Genomic DNA, 20608 nt, shown 5'->3' with positions numbered 1-20608 from the left:
AGACACTGAGAGGACCGGAAGAAACCGACACGGCGGCGAGCGTACACGTCACATCTCCGGCAGCAATTGAATTCGACGGGGGTTGCAATTTCGATGAGTTCGGATTTGTATCGATGTCGTACGGACGGCGAAATGAATGATCGTTCTGATGGATAAAATATACGATATTTATTCACTTATCAATAGTTAATTACCGTTATTTACTTAATTATTATTAACGATAATTATATATCTATATATATATAATTATATATCTATATATATATAATTGTAACGTACGAAAGTAATAATTTATAAGTGTACAAGTAAATGTAACTATATGGGAATGGCATGTCACACAGTAGTCACGATTAAGGTTCTCACACACACTTAGACTTAATAAATAATTATTATTGACGTATGTTAGGCGATTCTCAAACCGGTGTCATAGTTCTCGTCACTTGCGTAAAAACTGATACGAACGGAGTAATATCTATACGCTGAGAACAAGATCAAGAGAGAAAGAGAGAAGGAAAAAGATAATGGCACTGAAGAACCTTTAACATGAATGAACGCGTGAAGTACAGCTTCTAAAAGAATTTCAGTAGTATTTTCAGCATGAAGTGCTAATGTACGCCAATGGAGGTTAAATCGATAAAAACCTGATTGGAGATAATTCGAAGGTTCACGTCAACAGTCGACCGAGCCGGAATAACGTCGGTAATTATCCACACGATCAACCGAGATCCCAATCTGTTATATGAACAATAACATAAAATTGCGAGAAAAAATAGGAGAAAGCGCAGGACATTACGATAAACCGTGAACATATCGACGAAACGGTAATTTATTCAACGCGTTCCGGCGAATATCGCACCGATCGTCGTGATCTGATACGCGCTTCACCGGCCGAGCACACGCCCCGTTTCATCGATCCGCGCGCAGCCAGTTAAGGATTTTAAATTTTCGGCGGTCCTCGATATCGTTAACGCGTTTAGAGTGCGGAAAGAATAGCGTTTCTCGATTCGCGTTGCGTAAGCGTAGCGCTCTCGCAGCTAGAAAGCGCCGCCGGCGTTAAACTTCGCTATCGCGTTTGCCCGCTCGCTCGTCTATATTTTTCCACCTACTTTTGCGAGGTATCGGCGAATTTTTGTCTGGCCTACTTCGCCTTATCGCACTACCGTAAAGCCGTACGAGGACCGTGCGCGCGCGACTCGGGCGCGATTCGTGCTCGCCCTCTCCTCCTTCGCCGCCGCCTCGTCGTCGTCATCGTCTATGCCTTGTCATTGAAAGTGTTCAAGATCTAGTGCAGAACGCAGCTGCATATTGTGCCGCCGTCCATGTTGCCGGCTGCACACGCCACGACGCAAGACGTCCCGCGCGCGCGAATCGAGATTATTATCGAGCGCCACGCTCGACGGCTCGATTGCTCGCTGCGCCTTCGGCCAAGACGCCTTCGCGATTTTGCGCTCGGATCGGATAACGTGCGCACACCGGTTGTGTATGAGCGTGTAAGTGCACGTGAATTCACCGAAGACGTCTTGCGCTTTCCGATCGAACGATTTCCGGCAGGAAGGATTCTTCGCGGGAAGGACCGGGTAGAGTTTGATTAACGGATTGAGCCTTTAATTATCATTCTACACGGAAATAAAATTAGTATCAATTCAAAATTCATATTCTCATATATTCTCATACAAGCAAGAGAATTATACGCAGTCTGTCCTACAAGAAAGTATACGGTGGCATATCGAGAATATACAACCTAAAAAAAAGGACTTTAGTATATTAAAGTAGATACGAAAAGATATTGCACAATTACTTAATAATGGGTCCAGTCGTCTCCATTGTCAATTATAGCTTGACACTTTCTTGGCATGCTTTCCGCTAATTTTTTAGCATATTCAAGTGGTAAAAAGCGCCACAACTTTCTGATTCTGGTCAACAATTGTTTAAGAGTAAAGACAGATTTCCCTCTTAATTTGTGCTTTATGTAAGATCACACATTCTCAATTGGATTCGCATCTGGGGACGATGCAGACCAATCCATTATAATGATACAATTTTCAACTTTCCATTCTGTGCGATTCCGATATTTGGGGTCGTTATCTTCCTGAAGCTCCCAGTTGTTTTTATTTTTTCCATAAAATTTCTCAGCAGATGTCAACAAACACTTCTGATAAATATAGAGTATTTATCAGCGTTTAGGTTATCAGTAAACAAATAGAGGCAACCAAAACCACGCTTATAGAAACATCTTCAAAATGGATCTTAAACGGATGCTTAACTGTCCGCTGGATGATCTTATTACTTCGGACTGACCAGGCTTTTCGTATAAGTAATCATGCCCAAAAAGAAGCTCATCCGTGAGGATAACGTTGTCCCAATCTTTATTCAAATTTTCATGAGCCCATGCCGGTCGTCTTGTGACATGTTTTTGTGTCAGAAGAAACTTTTTAATCGTGGAACGATATTTAACGTTTGATTCATATAAACGATGTCTTATGGTGTTTATTCCAACATTTATATCCTTTCCACGAAGTTGATCCCGAGCTTGGCGCAATGTTAGCGTAGGGTTTTGTTCAAACAGACGAATGATTGTTTTGTCCTCTCTCGACGTTGACGCACAGGTTAAGCCTCTTCCTGGCAAGTCGTCAAGATTCCCTACTTCTTTGTACTGTTTCAACTACTTCTGAACGAATGATTTTGACTTTCTAACCACTTTTGAAGCCTGAGCATACGTTAATTTTAGTCCTTTTGCATGTAAAACTAAAAACGCTGCCTCGTAACGTTTGAAATACTTTGCACTCATTTTGAAAATTTCCACTCTAATCAAACAGTAACGTCGGAATGACAACAAAGCATATACTGTGCAAATAGGTACACTCCAAGCTTTCCAACGTCACAAAGTAGATGGCACTACGGCCAACTGTTTTATATTAGAGCCGTATATTTTCTTGTAGAACAGACTGTAACTTTATATGAAGATAAAATGTAATATGAATTCATTTCTTAAGAAATTCTGTATAGTTCTACTGACAATATCATATTCTTGTTATCCAATAATTTCATAATTTTCATAAATTGAGAGAAAATTATTCTCGAATAACAAGAGTATGATATATTTACTGAAAATTTTATCTTCATATGAGATCATATATTCTTGCTTATATATAAATGAGAATGTGAGTCTTGAATTACTACTAATTCTTTTCTTGTGTTGGACTATTTAAAACCACTTAGATATAGAATGGAAACGAGAAGAGAGATAAAGAGAAGGGGATCGTTCCCGTGGCTTTCTTGACCGAGAGCGAGAGCGAAATGTCAAATAACAGCAGCGTCGCTGCCTGCTCCTCTCCTCGTTCTCGTGGAATATTCAGCCTAAATGTCGTAACGGAGTAATTCGTCGTTCCGAATTGCGCTCCTCACGATGTGGAGCAGACGGCCGATAAAATCTCGCACGCTTCGTGCTGGAAATCTTACGCGGCCGATCGTTATGTAACGATGGTCTTTATGTGCACGATTTCTTTTTCCCGAGTTACCGGGAAACTGCGGCGTTATGCGCTGCGAAATGGGGCGAACGGGACGCGAGAACGCAGGAGCGCCCCTTTGCCAGCCCCCCCTCCCCCCGTATCGTTTTCGTCGAAATTGACAATCAGCTACTGCTCAACTTCCACCGCTTATATCGAACGTGCGAGCTTCCCTCGCCACGCAGGAATAGGAGCGCGAATTTGCGGATCTGAAAAATGACGACCTAAAATTTTTTTATATTGTCCCATACGACACCTTTCACGCGATGAGGCGAGGGGTATTAAGATAAGCGGGGAAATTACACGCGGTGATTGCCGCGCGAATTTCATTTCAGAGCGTGTGTGAACACGGACAGGGCGAAACAGCTGATGGGATGAAGATATCGAGGAAAATTTCATTCGTTCGATGGATTCCGGCGCAGTCGTTGACTGCCGCTTCAAACAAGCCGAAAAACGCGCAGGCCGTCGACCCTCGCTCGCCGGCGGTATCGCGTCTAATGCCTTATTACTATTCAAATCGCGTTGCTTCAATTTACGCCGTTCGCTTTGTCCGATCCCGTTCCCGCCGCTCGTTCGCTCTGATGAAATATCTGACGTTATTACCGACAATGCACATCAATCCCGAGCAGAAAAAGAGGAGGATGAGGAGGAGGGCGGCAGGACGTAAAAAGGAGGATGCAAATTCCGTTATGCGCCCACGCGTCTACATGCGTGGCCGAATACACGCGCATCGTCGCCCGAAGTGAGGCTAACGCGCGCGCGCGCGCCGCCTGGAATTTCCGTCTCGCCACGAGGCGGTGGCGTACATATTCCGCGAAATTACGTAACCGCCGTCGTCGACGTGAAAGAAAAGCGCAACTTGACTGTGACCTACAGCGGCCGGAGTACGCGCGGAATCCTTGTCTCCCTTCTTCTCGCCGAGGAACAGCGCCGACCGACCTCAGAGCGCCACCCAGGGGTAAGCGTCACATACACGCGGAAGTTGTGTATTCTCCCGAGCTGGAAGCCTTATCCTGCAAGCGGAGATTTCCCCGTTCGCCGCGGTACAAACGGACGGACGGGCGAATGAACGTTCTTTTTTCCCTTATCGCGAGCTCGAGCGATTCAAGGATTCCAAACACCAGACCTGACCCAGATCCCCGTTCAACTTCGACCGACACAGCCGTACCAGCGCGCGTAAACAGGGTCGGACGAGTCGGCGTGGATTCTCTCATTGCTCCGTCCTCGCCTTCGCGAGGAACACGAGAATGTCGTTAAACGCAACGACGTGGAGAATTCGCGCGGCCGCTCTCTTCACTCGTCCTTGCTCGATTTAGCCCCCGGAGAATCCCCCGTGAGATTCTGTTTATTATTCGCGTTTAGCAGCCTTTAGCATGCCCGGCATCGACCCTGAAATTTATGCGGACGGCCGATTTAATTCTACGTGCGAGATATTCTTTGCTCGAGATACGTGTGGCGCGGTGAAATGCTCTCTACGTTTCTCCGAGTGAAATCTCGCTGGAAGCGCTGGTGAAAATGCCACTACTCGGAATCGCAAGGGTGAATGTTCTTGGGACTCTTATTATGTTAATAGTTGTTGCTTTTGAAACTTGTCCCACGTGAAACGCTCAATCTGAGTCACTCGGCTGAATCACATGGTAAATGTGACATTATACACGTAATGGCGCCTCAACGGAAGAAAATATTGTTCTATCTAACTGTGAATTAAAATCTGAGTATCTCGCGTGGAAGAAGTTTCAAGTAACGATTACGAGCACGAATCACAATCAAGATTGGATTCTTAATTCATACCAATAAACGTTTCAATTTATCTAAGTGAATCCGTTCCTATAACGATGTAACATACCGGATTCACTTTTCGAGTGAAAATATTCACTCGGCGATTCAGAGCGGAATAATTCACAACGTATGAGCGAAAAGTCACTCGAGTCCGCGTGACTCTACTGTCACTCTACATTTTGAGCGAAATTTCAGCCGACAAAATTGAAAGAAAGAGAGAAAAAATTCCTCCTTATATCTTACACGCACGTAATAAATCGTTGAATTCCGCGCGATCGCTTAGAGTTAAATCGCCGCTCGACGCGGGACGTTTCGCAAACGGGATTCCAGCCGGATCGCGCGCAGACTTTGTTCCGAGCGCGCGTGACACGCGAGTTCGCCGAGTCCGTCACACGTTGTAAATCAGCGGCAACAAGGTTTGTCATTTTTCTATTTCTTGCTAGTCGCCACCTTGCAACGTGCAATGACTCTTCGCCTTGTGCGCAATTGTGAATCATCGCGTAATATCCTCTGACCTTACTCAGCAGGCGGGAAGCGAACGTAAACGAGAAACGTCCCCGCAACTGATAATTAAACATTTCGCACGCGGATTTGAGATACGTATCTTTCGCGTGCGCTGCCGCGGAAGACGCTACAAAGTGTCCTCGATATCATCGGCTGCAAAATACGATAATGGAGAAAATGTGCATATCCTCGCGCGACGCTACGACAACGAGTTTACGGGTACTTTCGTGCCACGAGGACACGATTCTACGCGGAAAGTTAACGCGCGATATAATGTAACTATAGATTTACACACACACACACATACACATATATATATATTTATTTATTTATTTATCTCTCTCTCTCTCTCTCTTCCTCTCTCTAGAAACCTACATAGTTTTAAAATTTCAGAAAAATCTTTTCTCAATTTTCCCGAGAATTTCTTCGGTTTCTGTCCTAAGAGTGCAAAAATTCGTTTAGAAAAATTCACGTGTGTTTGGTTAAAACCTGCCGCATTTACTTTTTTCTATAAAGATATATAAAAAAAAACCCCAAAAAATCCGCGAAAAAATTGTGGAAAGAACGAGTTTTTCCGGAATTTGAAAACTATAGGAATTCAGAAATCTAGAAATATATATTTGAAATACGAATAGCGAATATAATTTTCTTTAAGACAATGACGATGTCATTTCGCAAAGCGCAAGCTCATGCAGATGCGAATAAAACTCGCGTCGTGTTGGTGCGGCAGAGCGGCTTGCTACGTTCGCTTATGAATATTTAATCCTCCTTGAACAATGTTGCAAATAGTCATTATCGGTACGTTCCGATTAAATTAACGATCACGGTACCGCGCGTCGACGGATGATGTGCGATTTCTCACGCGTTACGCAACCGCGAGAGCGAAGTCGCGACTTCGCGCGATCGAGGGAGATCTCCCCGAGCGAACCGCCGTCCGTATTGCCGCGTTCTTCCGTCCTTCGTAGCTCTCCGGAGTACAGAGAGGAGCGTGGAGGAGAGACAGCGGCCCTTCATCAATCGAGACGCAAGTAGAGCGTGCACATCGCGCACGAGAGTAGTGGACCCTTTTGCTCGTAGCTCGCGTTCGGAGAGCGGCCAAGGGTCCGCTCGTGTGAACTCGCTGCTGAAAGCTTCCGAGCTTTTCGCGCTCGTTACCTTGCGCACGCTCGATACACAACGAGCGAGCGAACATCTAGCATTTCATTAGTTTATTACACAGAGACGCGAAATATAGTCTGCGACTGTGATCGTGAAACGGTCGAAACATCTTTGTTAGTGTTGTTAGTATAAATTGGAAATTTCCATACTAGATTACTCGAAATGAAAGCAAAACGTATGTTTGTTTTTATATAAATATAATAGTTATATAAATAACACATATTTTTATATAATATAATTTGTACAAATATAATTTTTCTCAAGATTTATACACTCGCGTGCTCCTCGTTAGCCTATGTACAACAGTATGAAGATAAAGTCAATGAAAAAAATGATTATTTTGTCGGGTATCATATTTTATTTTGAAATAAAAATTAAATATTTTGTAAAGTATCCTCTTTTTGTCGAATTTACTTCAAAATTTTTATGCACAGAATGTACTGAAAAATAAATAAAAAAAAAAAATAACGATAAGCGAATACGTTCGAATATCTAAAATTGATACCGCTTTTTTCGAACAATTTTTGTACTAATTTATTCTTGAAAATTAGAGCGATGACGAAGTGTGTGTATGTGTGTTAATAGCCTCACCACTGGTTTCACCACTGCACCGCGAACGATTACACTGTTCTATACGTGGCAAAGAGCATACGAAAGACCGCTGAAGTATACGCCCGTATTTTCGTTTGCCAAAAAGTGAAAAACACCACGAGAGAAAACAACGCTATTTGAGCTAGCGAAAAGCCTTTATTCTTCTGTTTCTAGATATCTTCGCGTGTAAAACTAGAAACTTCAACCGGCGCATCACAGCCCCGACCACGAGGTCAGCGTTTGCCAACGACCCTCCGGTAGCCCTTCGTTTTCCCCGAGGGGGATCCAATCACCGTAGAGGCCGCGCGACCTACTCCAGCCCTGTGAGTCTCTCTATCGTGTCTCTATCTCTCGGCTTAAAGGGAGCGTGTGCATATTCACGCGTGTGCGTAGAACACGCCTGCACGTTTCTCTCTCTCTCCCACCGCCTCGCTCTCTACGCGTGTATATACGCATAGCTCACGCACATAGTCGAGCGGTGCGGCGCAAGGAGGGGCCGGACTGCTGCCGCCACCGCCTGCTTGCCTGCCTCTGGAGGTGGAAGTGAGGGAGGAGGGTTAGGTAGTGTAGTATCGGTCATTACCTCCGCTACGAGTAACTGGGTCAGTCGTCACACAGCGCCTCTCTCGGTTCGCTCACACCGGCTGCACGTTTGCAGCGTTCTCCCTCTCCCTCCTTCTCTTCCTCGCAATCCTCCTTCCCCCTCGACACCCGTTCGCCTCCGCCATACGCGACCCTCTCGCACGCCGCACGTTCCCTCACGCGCCCTCTTCGTCCCTCCACCGCACGCGCGTTTTCCCTCCCTCTTCCATCGCCTCCTTCACCTCCTCCTGCTCCTCCCTTGGCTTCGCTCTTAGCGGTCGGAACCTTCCGCGCGATTCTCGAGGCGGCTCGAGGGAGGCCAGACCTTGGATTCGAAGCACCGTGCGGAAAATATCCGTCTCTCCGCGCGCGCGCACCACATCCTCAGGCGCGGCCTTTGCTCTCGCTGAGAGGAACATTTTTGAGATTGCTAGCTTTGAGTGGGAGGGAGGGAAAGATAGCGGAAGTCTCGGAGGACTTTCGTGTTCAAGGGATGGCGATCGTGATATCGTCCGAGGGGATTACGAGTGCATCGGTTGTTATACGGGATTCGTCCGCTGGCGAGAACGCTGCGCGTGACGTGCGAGTTATGCAAGCAGGTGATTAAGAAAGCCTCGGCGGAAGCCTCTTTGTGGATTGTTTTACGTCAAATGTGAGCATGTTGAATAAATCGTGGGGTAACAAGAGTAACGATTGCACCAGACGAAACGTCGCCTGGACGACGCGAGAATCTTTCCAACAGATGTCCAATGAAAAACGTCGTAATCGCCCGCTCTTCGGACTTAACGTATTTTTCACATCACATGAATTCGTAATATTTTCAGGCGAATTCTCTCGCTTGCTTCGCAACCGTCATATTGTGCGAGCGATCGGGTGTTTTGTCATTCTCAAATTTTCATCGTGGTAAATTATCCTGCCGGGGGCCTGTCAGATTTCGGTAAATTACGACAGTCGAGGCACCGGAGCCAGCGCGATTCGCTTATGAAAACCGCGCAGGTGCTGCGCCGGTAAATTTACCAGGGCCAGTGTAATAGAGAGAAGAACCGAGTCATTGGGTTGAGCTCCGTCAGTTTGTTTTATCATAAACCCTCCATCATGCTTCGCGCATCCTTTTATCCCGCGAGCGCGTTATATGGGAACTATTTTTGCCCGACTCTGGTCGTACTTACGTAAGGGATGAAAAATCGTCCCTTCTCAAGCAATTTCGTCAGGACACGTAAGAATTCCCACGTGTATGTTACAGCGTTCTCTTTACAAATTTAACAAATTTAACGACAACTGAATTACGTTAAAATCAACGTAAATGCGCTTGCAAATGCAATTATTCTACATTTGCAAATACTAGGCTAACTCCTTTCTATTTATATTTAATATTTTTTACATCATATATTAATATACAATAGACATTACATTTTTATATTACATATTGATATTACATCGCCCTCATTATCTTATATTATTTTTTCTTCTTCTATTTACGTTAGACCTGTATTTCCTCTCACTCATATGCTTGTAGTGCGCAGGCTGATTATATACAGGCATACATTATTATTACTTACAATCTATATTACCTATCTATATTACTTTTCGTAATATCTCATATTTATTTATATACGATTTTAGTCATCTCATTGATAATTGCGTATCCAAGATTGTTTAGCTCGACACAAACTTCTCGTGCTTCTACGCGAACAAATCGCCGCCGATTGTTATCGTATACGAGTTCGAAAGTTTATCAACACTCCTGACGCATTTTCGCATATAGAAATGCTAACGCACTTTGGCGTCGTTTTCGTGAGCTTTTAACAATCGCTTTACGACATTGCGATTTGCGATTGTCCGAAAGTTTTAAAAAACGTCCGTGCGGCTAACTCAACGTTTCGTCGAAAACGCGCGTTTCCACGCGTCTTAGAAACGCGCCTTGCTGGAAAAACGTTTCTCGTGGCTCTCGATCGACTCGATCCGCGTCGAAAATAGAATCTATACGAGCTTCGCGGGATTTTGCAGTCTCGCAACTCGTAGTAAACACGGCGAGTTCAAGGATGCGTTCAAGCCTCGAGCACAGTAAAATTTCGAAATCCTCCTTTCGTAACGCGATTATCTCGATTAAAGATTTACTGCCAACCAGCTGTATTATCCATTTCCGGGACTATTTTCAGCTATTAATTCGCACAATTATTGCGGGGCTATTTTCGGCGGAAATTAGATCGTTCGCTTTCTCGCGTTTACTTTCGCACAATTTTAACACGCTCGACGATCTTAAACGACGGCTGACTCATACGGACACACGTCCCGAATAAGTAACACCTTCTTACAGTCGCATTTTTACGTCCCTATTATTAGATGAATTTTATAGCCTCTATTATTTCCCGTGTCGTAAACACACGCCATGTTTCTGAAGAAACATTGGTGTCGGCTTGCATAAGCCACAGGTGACGCGCGTTCTGCGTCTCAACACCCTCACGTGATTATTACTCATTATCAATCTGAATATCAAGTCGATAACATAATACTTATATGCGAATTTACATATAATATATATGTAACAAAGTGTTCTATTAGTTTTTGTCGTGATATTGTTATGTCTGAATTAATGTTAGTTCATCAACGTGTTTCGGGACGTAAGGAATTTTTTAAGCAGTTCCGGAAATGAATCAACACTGGGTAATGCGCCGATATTCGTAAGATTTTCAGAATTGATTTTCGGAATGCCTTCCGCATAATTGTAACAATACTAATTACCAGTAGTCGTAGATCTAAATATCCGCCATCGTCTAGATTGTAATAAATTTAAGGAAGAAACAGAATATATCAGTCAAATTATCAGGGAAGCTACAATTGACGCTTTCTCCGAATTACAAATATAACGGAACTACATCTACAGTCTAAATTTAATTCGTATTGCGCGTATGCTCAGTTTCAAAAAATCACAAATTTTTCGAAAAAGCACATAGAAAAAAGGAAAATTAGGTCTTTCAATTAAAAACTAGGTATCCATATAATACAACTGAAATTTAGTTGCCAAACTTCGTTTTTAGCTGTGGGAGCTAACTTTTTTTTCGTGTACGACTATAGTTATAAAAATTAACTTCCACAGCTAAAAACTAGGTTTGGAACTAAATTTCAGTTCTAGATATGAGAAATCAACTAAAATAAACGACTAACAAACACTTCAACGTCACATGTTAAATACAACACATATGTCACAATGTCACATATGTGCTGTATTTAATCAATATTCATATCAAGACCACATTTCAACGTCACATTTCTTATTAAAAATTAGTAACAGGATCTAAATTTTCTTGTACCTGTTGCTAGAATGCTGCTACTGTAAATTATACGCACCACAGACAATTTTTTAGCAGATATAGAAAACAGCGGTATATTTTGACCTGTGACATTTAGAATTCTAGTTGGAGCAGCAAAACATTTCCTTGAATGTTGTATTATATGGACAACTAATTTATAATTGTGGGAGCTAATTTTTTTTCCGTGCAGGCACGAATTGAATAACGAACCGCGTCGGTGATTTCTACTCGCGCGAAACACCCCGTGTCATGTCGCACGGTCATTGCGCTTCGGAATTTTTGCAAGGAAAACCACTCGAGTGACGCTCCTCGTTCGTCGTCGAGGAGAGTACCTCGTCTCGATAAGGAACGATCGGCGGATCATGGTGATAACGATGGCGGCGCGCAAGAAGGATGCATTCAAAGCTCGTCGGTCGATGACCAAAGTTTAAGTACACGCAACGAGCAAGCGATGCACGTGAAACGAGGGGTCCACGTGACGTCGTCCGGGCTCTCGCTCGGCTCTCGTTTCGTTATGCAACCGGTCGGTCGAAGGACAGTCCGGTGCACAGTTTGCGACAGCAATTACGCTCCACAAGCGGAAGAGCGGATCGCAGCGCTCGGCAGGGACGCGCGGCAAGGCACGCACGCATCATCGCCGGGTGCGGCAAGGGGGACGAGTGCAGGCGAAACGGGAGGGGCACCGGTGGACTAATTCGTCGTCGGCGGCGGCGGCGGCGGTGACATTAGCATTTGCCGTGCAAATAGGTATCGGGCAATGGTAATAACGGTGTGACGACGAGGCGCCTGCGATCGACGAACCGCCTGCCCGACGATAATCAGGTTCGAGGTTGAACCGCGCCGGTCGAAGCCGCAGAATCGATTGTTCCCTGCGAAATTATCATCGCGAATCACTCATAATGCGAAAGAATCGTTGGGTTACGTCGCGACATCTCCGAGATTGCCGCAGATTCGCTTTCGATATTCTCTCGTTTATTATTCGTATCGTTTGTTATTTTGGTATTACCCGTATTCCAGGTTACATATTTATATACCACTCAAAACGATCGAAAGATCGTTTCATCGGATTTCTGAATTTTTTTGCCTTAACTTTTCATAAACGTTTTATATTCAGCGCGAAATATGGGATTATTCGACGGTCAAAAATGTCGACGCGCGGTTCATTGTTTCCAACAGTGATTTAAATTTTTTATTGTTCTCTATAACGTCTCGGGAAAGAGGGAGAAAAGTAAAGAAGAGGAAAAAGCATGCCTATTTATATTTCATGAATTATAAGAAATTGATGCTTGTAAAGTGCTTTCGTGTATGCGGGAGTATATTGATGGGAATATATTTATCTCGATGTGATCATAAGAGAGAGAGAGAAAGAGAGAGAGGGAGAACGAATTCAAACGCGAGTCACACGCGGTCTTCGAAACAACATGAATTTTCTATACGGCGCCCGTGCCAAATAAGTTCGCGGAGCGAGATAAAACGAATACGCCGACGGCGGTCGTACGGTTATCTTCGATCGAGAGTGACCCCAAAACCTTCGAAGGATGCGTCGCAGAGTGGGTTACTGGAACCTCGGCGACCGTTTACGTCCTTCAATGGAATGGTCGTCCCCCGACTTCTCTTCGAGATTACATTCTCCCAACAAAACCAAATTCTCGCAATATCTCACGTATATTAAAATCAAAATTACGATTAAAATTAAAATCATAATTATGGTAAAATTTATCTCTTCCCGTGTCGAAATTTCGGTCCCGCATTAACCCTGCAAATTCCATCCAAGTTGAATAAAAAATGTCGAGATATAATAATTATAAGAATATTGTACCTTCTGATGTTACAAATAGTTGCTTATTGCTGTTTTCTTTATGTCGAGGCGTAAAATAAGATATTTCAAGATGATTTAATATGTGATTATCTCGATATTTTATTGATATTTCACTTTAATTTTTAATTTTTTCAATATAGCTTAATTTCGGAAATAGAATATACGCGATAAGCAAATATTAAATAATGGAAAATAGGTAAATAATGGAATTGATGGATAAGGTTGCAATCTCAATTGATGGATAAGGTTGTATCTCGAAATTCCTTATTGGTCCCTCTGATCGCATTGATGCACAAAATATACCGTCAATGACCGAAACAATATTTTTGAAATTTTACTAAACAAAGTATTAAAAATAGTTACATTGTCGCTAAAAATATTAAAAATTTATAAATTTATTGTATACGTTCTTATGTTGTCTGTTAGGTATGGAATTGTAACATTAGTTGGCGAGAGACCGCGATTCCCGTCGTCAGAGCGAGACAACGGGAAGTAAGGCCGAGTGACACCGCGTCAGACACGCGGCCGCTTCAGCCTCGAGCTGCGCTCGATATAATTAAAGCAATATTCCTCGGTGTGCCGAGAAGTCGTTGAGGATTTCAACGGCCGCGAGAAGAAACTTGGCGGGAACTATAATTAAGCACGTAAATCCGCGATCCGCATTTACAACGTAAATGGCTTATAATTTGGCAAACGCAGCTGGTAATCGACTTCGCGATCTCGTCACGCCAGCAACAAAGTCTCGCAACTCTTAATAGGATCGGGCACGAAGCTTTTAAAGCGCACGGGCACTCGTCGTCGACTGGTGAACTTCCGCGTCGATCTCGGGACGCGTCGGTCGTGTCTTCAAAGCGAAAGTTCGTGCGATCCGAAATATTCGTCAAATTCCGCCGTAAATTGCGGCCGATCGAGAGAGAGAGAGAAGGAGAAGGTTTCATGAGTCTGTATGTTTCTCTCGCGCGAAATCGATCTCATAACTCGCTTCGGCAATTTATCTGTGGTCGCCGCAGCATAAAAATGCAAATGTCTTTAAATAGCGCGAGACAAGCCCTTCATTTGTTCGACGTCTTTCCGTGGATGACGCGCTTGCCCGGATAAGAGCGCACAATTTTGCAAGAAGACCTCGTGGGAAGATTTAGGTTACTCAGAAGGTCGAGCTCGTTTCATGCATCACCGGAACGGACTGCGGACGAACGGACGCCGGAAGCGCATCGACACCGAGAGAGTTTATGCCCGGCGTGGCCGTAAATACTCGCGTGTGAGCGCCCGTTTAAAATCGCTGGTTAACGCGGCAGTGTTACGCCACGGTAAATATGACGTTTCAATTGAAAATCCGCGTTGCGTGAACACCGCCGAATAAATAAATCCGCGGCGAGAAATAATCCGTAAAATACGATTCGAACGTGAAGCAAAAACCCGCGAGCGAGAAAATCAGTCGAGGAAATGCAGTGCGCGTGAAATTTGACCGACGTGAAACGCCGGAAGGGTAGGCCTCCGGAAGAGAGACGTCGAAGACACGCGCGATGAAAACGCGACGCGATCACGTGTCACGCGCGAACTAGACGAAGAAGTAGGAGGCGAAGTATGTAGTTGGAAACGATGCGACTTCTCGGGCATCCGAGGCTCATAACATAAATATCCGCGAAGGGGACCCTAAATCGCGGCGCGTGTGACGTACGGCCGCGTCGAAATTGCGAGCGGTGCCGGCGCGATTAACGGCTTCGAAAGCGTCGCATATCGGCATTACAACGGAGCATTCTGGGGCAAAGGTTGAGGAACGCTAGCCTCGCGACGAGAGGCGAGAACCGCAACCCTCCGCCGGAGGGCCGCCTCTCCCTCTTCTCCCCTCTTCGTCCCTCTCGCACCCTCTCTGCCGGCCCTCCTTCGTTCTCCTCCTCCTCTTAGCTTTCTCTCTCTTTCTCGCTCGCTCTTTTCTCCCTTACTCTTTCCATCGTTCCCTCACTCGCTCCTCCGTCCACCTCATTCTCCTCTTCACCCCCACTTTCGAGTACGTATGTACGTCAGCCGCGGTGCGCTCTTCGTGCTTTCGTCCGACCTACCCCAATCTCCCTCCTCCCTCTTCTGCTCTCCTCCTCATCGCTCGCTCTTTCTCTGTCTCGTTGTTCTCCAAGCATGCCTCTCCTTCTCTCTTTCGCGACATCCCGATCCGCCTTGGCGTCCCTCGCGTCGACATTCATCCGGCTCTCTTCCCGTCTGCCCTCTTTTGCTCTCTGTCTCTCTCTACTTTCCTCGTTCTTCATTTACCCGCGCTGCTACGTAGTTCTTCTCTTCTTCTTCTCTCTCCCTTTACGTCGTTTGTAGCCAATTGTTAACAAACCGCGCGTATGACAATGCGCATGCATGCACGATCGATGTTTTAATCGGCCGGCTATTTTAAGTGGAAAACCCGTAACGGGGAGCCGCAATACCCGCCGATCGAAGTTTCACCGCGGAATAACGATCGTCGGATGATCGTTTCAACCTTGACGTTCAACCGTCTCGACGTTCCAACCTCTCCACTTCTTATCGTCTTTCATTTAATCACGTTAAAGACGTTTAATCTTTCAACGTTGTATTATGATTATTATTGTTGCAGGGTTTTCCAATACTTTCCTCCGTTGTTTCCTTCTTCCATTTTCCATCTTGTCGTAAATAAATATTATATTATTCACTCTTGTTCGCGAATCCACTTAAAAAACAGCTCGACCGCATTGTTGTCAGGCTATCGTTTAAACTTGAAGCGAGCTGCGATCGCGATTTACCCAAGAATCCATCGTCGGATCGGGGGTTCTGGGACACTCAGTATGCACATGGAGCAATGTTAACGACATCGTTCCGGTCACGAGTGATCGACGTAACGGTTAATGCGTTAATCGAGGTAAACGCAATAAGCCGGGCACGCGTAAAAATAGATCGACCCACCCCGAGCGACCGCTACCACGCACATCACCATTGCATTTCTCCATCCTTTTCTCGCCATCTTCTCACGAACCCTCTCTCTCCCCCTTCTTGCCATTTTTTACTCAGTGGTACATGGAGCACTTCTTCGCGAATACTTTGTGTCCGAGAGCTCAGCCGTGCTACGTGATATCCCGCCCGAATCAACCACCGCGGGAATTTCCTCGAGAAGAAGAGGAAGTAGGTCATAGAACCGAAAAGCGGGCGGAAGCGCGAGTGTCCCTTTGAGAGACAAATGGAAAGGTCGCGCATCAATAATTTATGAGCCGTTCTCCGAGTTTTGCCTCTCCTCCGCGCGAACGAGGAAACACCGTCAATTAAGACGGTGGCGTCGTGCGTCAACAGCGAGACGGGCCCGTGCGTTTAGACGGGATAATCCTGCCGTGTTCCTCCCTCTCTTCTTCCCACCCTCGCTCCCCTATGTTCGTTTGTTGCATCGTCTTTTCTTTGGCGGAACTTGCCGCCCGTACTCGCAACATCGACGAACTTGTAAACATCGCGAGTTGCTGCATCACGCCATCTAAACCCCGGTTTCGCGGGTAATACGTGACTAATGCAATGCTCGCGAAAGTTGTCGCCTGCTCCGTCGTCGGCTTCTTCATCGTGTGCTTCCTCGTTGTCGTCAGGGAACGCGTGATCCTCAAGCGAGCGGAGAATTTTGCAGCGGTAAGCCGCTCGAACGATCAATGGATCGCACCAAACGCATACTTCCGTCGAACGGTTCTACAGCTTGAATAAATATTGAGAGAAGTACTCGATATTTCGAATATCTATCAGGCGATATCGCGGTGCTCGAATATTTTTACGGCGTGCCGTTATCGAAAGAATTAGCACACTCGGCGGCAAATTGTTTTAATTCATATATATCGAAAATAATATTTTTCGGCCACCCCTTCGCGAAAAATAGAGCACTTTCTATCGACCGTGAAATGCAGTTTATATAATCGATGGATGTTTCAAAGTAGTTGTAACATAAAATGAATTTTTTTAAGAATTCCTTAAAACTTGCACTATATGTATATTAAATATGATCGAATTATTGACGCAATTATAAGTAGATTGATCATTCGGAAACACTTCTTATATGTATTCTTAGAAATTAATCTCCTATTCTAAACCACATTTAGGATTTTAATCAAAAATTATATAAAAGAAATATTTCAGAATTATTGACCATTTTGTTTTGAAAATATAGTCATAGAAAATTTACAATTGATAGTAGTGCCGCGATATATATGTATATAATATACCCATAAATATTTATATATTACTTTCTATCATATGTACCACTCAATTGACGTATAAATAAATAAAGCATTAATAAGAAAACTAAAAAATAAAATTATTAAATAATAATACTAAAAAATAATATCTCCATGTTTGTAATATTGTATATATTTCTCAATTTCGCTCAAAATTAATATTTATTACTAGTTAGATAGATAGTTAAATAAGGTTATAGGAAAGTTTTTTCTTCAATAAATAATAAACTTGCGTAAGGGCCTTTTGATATCGCTATTGAAAATTCGACGCTCTATGATATAACTACTTCAAGCACAACGCGTACAGAAAGAGAGAAAGAAACACATAGTCGTTAATGCATCGGCGTAAATCGAAGAAATGCTGCGCGGATAGAGAAGAATGTTTTATGACCTACTCCAGTTATAGTATATATCGCTCGCCACTCCGTCCTTTTTTTTCCACCCTTTCGCCCTCCGCGCTTCACTCTCTCATCTTTTCATTTCTCCGCCCTTCTTTCGACCTTCTTTCATTCTTCCTCTCTCTTTCTCTCCCACTATATCGCCGAGTGCTCGAGTGCTTTTAAGAACCTTTGTATCTCGGCTTCTCTATGCGGGCCGTGCCGCACGTAAATGAGCTTCTTCCGCTGTACAAACGATCTTAAAGGTCGAAAAAGAGACGCGAAGCACCGATGAGCGTCCACGATACTGTTCTGTTATCGGTATTTCACAAAGTCCCGTTAACCGCACCTCTTCGAATTCATCGAAATAAAAGCGAGACCGGCCGCTTAATTTTCCGAATGCGCTCACAATAGACCTGATAAGAAATTGGGTCGTTAGAATTATTCAGTGGATGTCAAAAATATGGCAAAATGTAAAAAAGGCTCTTTCAATGACCCTGTTGCATTCGAATGATCAACAATATGGCAAGGTTACAAATTCAAGCGGAGCTACTTTAGACGCGCAACAAAGTCTAAAGTAATAAGAACGAAATGCGCAGTTGCATATTTTTAAATTTTTTTTCGAACGTCCATGAAGATGTATATTCACGCGAAGACTTCGGAGAATGAAACCTCACAATTGTCAGCGCATTCATCTCACACAAGTGTATTGTCTGTCTTTCTCTCTCTATTATGATTGACGTATTTATCGTATCGTGCTGACAAACACTGAATAAAATATAAATATATCAATAGCAGAGAGAAAGAGAGAGAAATAACGCAAAAGACATTGATAAAACGACGAAGGTACTTCTTTATTTCAAACGCATGAAAAGAAGATACCTACTTTCGGAGGGGCGAAAAACCAAAAGAGGAAAAAAGCAAATCGATCGTTCCAGTTGCTCAATTCGTTACGACCGACGACGACGACGACTGGCGATTCCGTCAGCGAAGATTCACGCGATATTATCAGCTGGGCGGGTGGGAGCGGCATTGCGGTAACGAGGAACGATTCAAACGGCACGGTTATAATCCGTCGAGTGGAGCGAGTTGGATAGAAGAGAAGCCGGTCTGATAAAGTGTCTATTTTCGTGAGCGTAAAAGCCGCCTCTGCCGGCACGGCGCGGCGCTCTGCGTGAGGAGAGTCGCGCCACAATGCATGCTGACCCATATTCGGGTCGTTGCTATTTCAGATCCATCCTTTCCATAGAGGAAGGTCGTCGGACTGCGCGCGCGGCGCGGCAAGGCGGCGAGCAGAGCGCGGTTACGTAACCGCGCCTTGTTTTTAGCGGCCGCGGCTGAAACGCGCCGCGGGTTCTCTCTCGATTTTTCTCTCTTTTTCTCCCTATTTCTTTCTCGGAGAATAGCGCGTGTACAGAGTGTCCCAGAATCGCCGGATGTCCTTTCCGCTCTTGCGGAATTTTTTTCGCTCCCGGGACGGTGCTCGTTTCGATGAGAACGCCGAGGGGTAGTCGTGTCGCCCTTATTCTCCGGGAGTTTTTCGGATTATGTCTTGATATAAGTGAGAGAGAACTTCAAATATTAAACTTCTGTCGAGGTAAAGTTTATCTCAAGTTAAGCGATCATTCTTTCATTCCTGAATCTCTCGGCCGCATCGAAAGTCTTGTTGATTGATTGTTACCCGGAATTATCCCTGATTATTTTTTTCACCATTTATTACTCGAAAATCACACAAGTTCCCCGGCACTCTCGCCGAAGAGAATGAATTCTCCGCGGAATCCGCGACGGTAGGAGAGCGGTGATTTTTGCGGCGACCTGTACCGGTGCCGTGTTCGAAATCCGAGTGGCGAAATTTCGAAAGTTACTCTGAGGCCGCGATTTCGCAGGACAGCGTGTATATTTTTAATATAGGATAGACGAGCCAACGAATGGCATTAAAAAAGTATTCTTACGCAATTAATTCGCGAAAGCGACGACGAACAAGGAAACTTTGAATCGGCCGTGAATAAATAATCGATCTTATCCTCGTGGTGTCGGCTGTGGGAAATGCGAAGAGAGTCAAGTGGGGTTATTAACATTCGCCACACCGGATGACCTGCAAGTGTCGTCGTTGCTTTCAATTCGCAACGATCGATCTCAACGGAAATTGAGCTTGACGCGAACTTTCCGCGATAACTGTATCATGCATGTTTATTAACGACAATTTTGATTAACTTTACGACGAGTTGCCGTCTGCACTTCGCATCGCCGTGCGCGAAGAACTAAATCGTGTCTCGATATCTTTTATCTGACACGCCGCAAAAACCGCTTCGCGAATAATAGCGCGACGATACGAATATTCGGTATTAATCATTAACAACATTCTCTCTCTCTCTCTCTCACTACTTTTCTTTCTCTCATCGTTGTTTCCACGCTCGCTTTACTTACGACTCGCGAAAATATCCTCCGTCGGGTCAAAACAATCTATATCTCTCCGCCTCAGACTCGTTAATAAAACCGTAAACACCGCGTCACGATTAAATTTGCGTGACCGACTGCTCCGTCTGACCATTACCGCCTCTTACTACTGTCATTTCCGTTATGCGTCTTTTACGAGCGCAGTTTCGCTCGACGGTTCGTAAGTTTGCGGTATTGGAGAGACGCGTCAAATAATTACTCGCCGAACGACCCAACAGTGATTACCTTAAGATCCTAGAAAGCGGTTCGCCGAGTATATCTCCGCGAGAGAATAGCGCGCTAAACTCCTCTTAACTTTCGAGAC

The 20608-nt window shown here is 44.6% G+C and overlaps 1 long non-coding RNA gene across 1 annotated transcript in view; it reads left to right on the top strand.

The window, feature by feature from the left end:
• The window catches only part of LOC106748530, a 100479-nt gene extending 92626 nt beyond the window's left edge, over window positions 1-7853 (top strand). The window contains exon 3 of the long non-coding RNA XR_001374768.1: window positions 7713-7853. This is a non-coding gene — a long non-coding RNA (uncharacterized LOC106748530). The remainder of the gene's footprint in view (window positions 1-7712) is intronic.
• The last annotated feature ends 12755 nt before the right edge of the window (window positions 7854-20608 follow it).

Source organism: Dinoponera quadriceps, unplaced genomic scaffold, assembly GCF_001313825.1.
Source record: "Dinoponera quadriceps isolate SergipeBrazil2010 unplaced genomic scaffold, ASM131382v1 scaffold2872, whole genome shotgun sequence".
Classification (NCBI taxonomy): Eukaryota; Metazoa; Arthropoda; class Insecta; order Hymenoptera; family Formicidae; genus Dinoponera; species Dinoponera quadriceps.
This window is presented reverse-complemented; position numbering and strand designations above follow the sequence as displayed.